The sequence below is a fragment of the Thamnophis elegans genome, chromosome Z (genome assembly GCF_009769535.1).
Source record: "Thamnophis elegans isolate rThaEle1 chromosome Z, rThaEle1.pri, whole genome shotgun sequence".
In the NCBI taxonomy this organism is placed as follows: domain Eukaryota; kingdom Metazoa; phylum Chordata; class Lepidosauria; order Squamata; family Colubridae; genus Thamnophis; species Thamnophis elegans.
Window position 1 is genome coordinate 21,616,604 of NC_045558.1, and position 4,263 is coordinate 21,620,866.

Sequence of the window (4,263 nt, forward strand, 5' to 3'; positions counted from 1 at the left end):
AAACTTTGATCTTCCCCCGACTATTGTTGGTGCCGCGGCCCCCGTTGTCTGTTGGCTCGCTGGTTGTGGAAGCGTTGTGTCTCTTTCCATCTGAGCCGCCTAACATCGCGGCTCGAATGAACGAGCGTAGCAGACGGTGGAGATTGGAACTAACTTAAACAACAAACAACGAGAGAGCTGGTGAGAGAGGGGAGTTTGGGAAACGTCAGGGACGCAGAGGGACGCTGCCTGTTGCTGGCCACCGACATTGCCGGCCGTGGTTACCATCTAATGCCGCCTAACATCGCAGCTTGAACAGAAGGAACTGGTGGAGACCGTGGAGATTAAAGGAGAACTAAGAGAGAGTTGCTGAGGGGGAAATTGGCCCCTGGGACAGAGTTGAGGGAAGGTGGAGAGTCCTATGATTCACAGCTGGCAGCGGACCGGCAAACTTTAATTTCCGAGCTGCCAGCCTCCATAGACGCCAGCATTGTTGGCTAATGAAATTGACCACCTTGGACTTGTTTTTGATGCGCTGGGCCCCAAGAACGTCGGGCCCGATTATTGAATGGAGCGCCCCCCCCTCCCCTTCTACCAGAGATAGGCTTCCCTCCCTCCCTCTTTGGACTCTTTGGACTCCTTTGATCCTGGAAATGTCATCAAAAGAAGCTGTTGAAATGAACACACTTACCAGACTTCTTGCTACTATGGTTAACTCCCCGGTTCGTACCATTGCAGCTGACTCCCGAACTCACTTTACCCCCCAGCCCCTCCCCCCCCTGGACTACACTGAACTTTTCAGAAGAGCCCCCCCTCAAGGTAGGCCCTCCCTTAGGAGAGGGCAGAAGACACCTCTGGACTACCTTAAACTGAACATTGTGTCTATGAGCCCGTGCAATTTTTAAACTTTTAAATTTTAAATTTTACTTTAATACGGTATGTTGAGTGCATGGGACTGTTTGGGATGATATGAATGATCTCACTTTTATTACTATTACTGTTGTAACTTTGTGTTTTAATTATTTCGTGAGGATTGTTTGAGTGAGAGTTTGGGTATGACTGATTCGGAGGACCTGCCGGGGTATACGGGGGTCATCGGGGTGGTTGGAGGGACCACAACCACGGGTGAGGGTCAGAGCATTGCGGTCATGACAGGGAGAGGCAGATACGGCGGGGACTTTAGGGCAGGCCATCATCGGGGAAGGAGGGCTCGCTGTGTCATAGAGATCCCTCCTTCCGGCCCTAGGAGTCCCACTCCAAGGTCAGATGGCGCGGGTGTTCAGGACCCTGGTCTCAGGCTGCTGTCGCTAAATGCCAGGTCTGTTGTTCATAAGGCCCCCCTCATCCGGGACTTGATAACTGATGAGGGCGCAGACCTGGCATGTATTACTGAAACATGGCTGGGCCCTGAGGGAGGAGTCCCCCTCGTCGAGATGTGCCCAGCCGGATTTCAGGTGCTACACCAGCCGAGAGCCCAGGGAAGGGGTGGCGGTGTGGCTATTGTAGTCCGGGAGTCTTTAGTACCTCGTAGGATCCCTGCTCCGGAGCTTGTCGGGTGTGAGTCCCTGCTAGTGAAGCTGGACCTCAAGGGTCAAGTGGGTTTGCTGCTTACGTACCTGCCTCCCAACTACGTTGCAGCAGCCCTCCCCTCGCTCCTCGAGTCAGTAGCCGAGCTAGCGGTTGAGTTCCCTAGACTTATAGTTCTGGGGGACTTTAACTTGCCTTCGCTCGGTGAACACTCTGATGGAGCGCAGGAGTTCATGGCTTCCATGACAGCCATGGGCTTGACTCAAGTAATTCGAGGCCCAACTCACTCAGCGGGTCACACGCTTGACCTCGTATTCCTCTCGGAGCAGTGGAGTTACGATCTTGGTCTGAGGAGTAATGAGATCATACCCCTGTCGTGGTCAGACCACTACCTACTGAGGCTAGACTTCCGGAGGCCAAACCTCCACCGTAGGGAGGAGGAACCGACCAGCTGGTTCCGCCCCAAGCGACTGATGGATCCTGTTAGGTTCCAGACGGAGCTTGGGGTTATTCCTGATACCCTCGCCCACAGTTCGGCGGAGACTCTCATCGCTGCCTGGCACTCGGCAGCTTCGGAGTCTCTCGACCGGATTGCGCCACTACGGCCCCTCCGGGTCAGCGGCCCCCGGAGGCCTCCTTGGTTTACTGAGGAGCTCCGGGAGGTAAAGCGCCGGAGGAGACGCCTAGAGCACTCGTGGAGGTCCGATAGGTCCGAGTCGAAACGGGCACTTTTGACAGCATGCACCAAGGAGTATATTCGGACCCTAAGAACAACAAAAAGAACATACATTGCCTCCTTAGTAGCGTCCGCCGAGTCCCGCCCAGCCGCCCTGTTTAGGATAACCCGCTCCCTCCTAAATAGGAGGGAGACGGGGGACTCCTTACAGGGTAAGGCTGAGGAATATGTCCTGTTCTTGGTGGACAAAGTTGCCCGGTTTCGAGCGGACCTGGACTCCACCCCAGTAGATCCAGCCGAGACACAAGGAGAAAACTTGGCAAACCATCTCTGGGTTGAGTTTCAGGAAGTTGCCTCTGGGGATGTGGACAAGGCTATGCGAGCTGTGAGTGCCTCCACCTGCATACTGGACCCGTGTCCCTCCTGGCTGGTTGCCAACAGCAGTGAGGTGACACGAGGCTGGATCCAGGCGGTTGTTACCGCTTCTCTTCGGGAGGGGTACTTTCCCACCGCGCTTAAGACAGCGGTGGTGAGACCCCTCCTGAAGAAGCCGTCTCTGGATCCAGCTATTCTTAATAACTATCGTCCAGTCTCCAACCTTCCCTTTGTAGGGAAGGTTGTTGAGAAGGTGGTGGCTCTCCAGCTTCAGCGTACCTTGGAGGAAGCTAACTATCTTGACCCCTTCCAGTCTGGCTTCAGACCCGGTTACAGCACAGAAACCGCTTTGGTCGCATTGACTGATGATCTCTGGAGAACTAGGGATGGAGGCCATGCTTCCATCCTAGTTCTCCTGGACCTCTCAGCGGCTTTCGATACCATCGACCATGGTATCCTTCTGCGACGACTGCGGGAGATAGGGGTGGGCGGCACTGTCTTGCAGTGGTTCTCCTCCTATCTCTCGGACAGGTCGCAGTCGGTGTTAGTGGGGGGGCAGAGATCGTCCCTGAGGCCCCTAACCTATGGGGTGCCGCAGGGGTCGGTCCTATCCCCCCTACTATTTAACATTTACATGAAACTGCTGGGCGAGATCATCCGAAGGCACGGGATAAAATATCACCAATATGCGGACGATACACAGTTGTATCTGTCCGCCCCGTGCCAACTCAATGAAGCGGTGGACGTGATGAACCGGGGACTGGAAGCCGTTAAAGACTGGATGAGAGCGAACAAGCTGATACTCAACCCAGACAAGACCGAGTGGCTGTTGTGTTTCCCTCCCAAAAATTTGACCACCATACCATCACTCAGGCTGGGGGGACAAAATTTAAACCCCTCAGAAAGGGCCCGCAACTTGGGAGTCCTCCTGGATTCACAGCTAACTTTTGACCACCATCTCTCAGCTGTGACCAGGGGGGCATTTGCCCAGGTTCGCCTGGTGCGCCAGTTGCGGCCCTACCTGAATCGGGAGGCCCTCACAACAGTCACTCGAGCCCTTGTGATCTCTAGGCTGGAATACTGTAATGTGCTCTACATGGGGCTGCCCTTGAAGAGCATCCGAAGACTTCAGCTAGTCCAGAATGCGGCCGCGCGAGTGATCGTGGGCGCACCACGGTTCGCCCACATAACACCGATCCTCCGTGAGCTGCACTGGCTACCTGTTGGTCCCCGGGTGCACTTCAAGGTCTTACTCACCACCTATAAAGCGCTCTATGGTAGTGGATCTGGCTATTTGAGAGACCGCCTTTTGCCAATTACCTCCCTGCGTCCCATCAGATCGCATAGAGTTGGCCTCCTCCGTATTCCATCCGCCAGTCAGTGCCGACTGGCGACTACTCGGAGGAGAGCCTTCTCTGTTGCGGCTCCGACACTATGGAACAACCTCCCCGTGGAGATTCGTACCCTCACCACCGTCCAGGCCTTCCGTACAGCCCTCAAGAACTGGCTAACCCGTCAGGCCTGGGGATAATCTTATTTCGCCCCTCCCGAATGCTGAGTGAATGTTGAGTTTTATTGTCTAATTTACTTTGTGCACATTTCTTTTTTTGTATTGTCCTACACTCCCCTTCCTTTTTTGATTGTAAGCCGCCCTGAGTCCCCTCAGGGAAAAGGGCGGCCTATAAATAAACTACAACAACAACAAC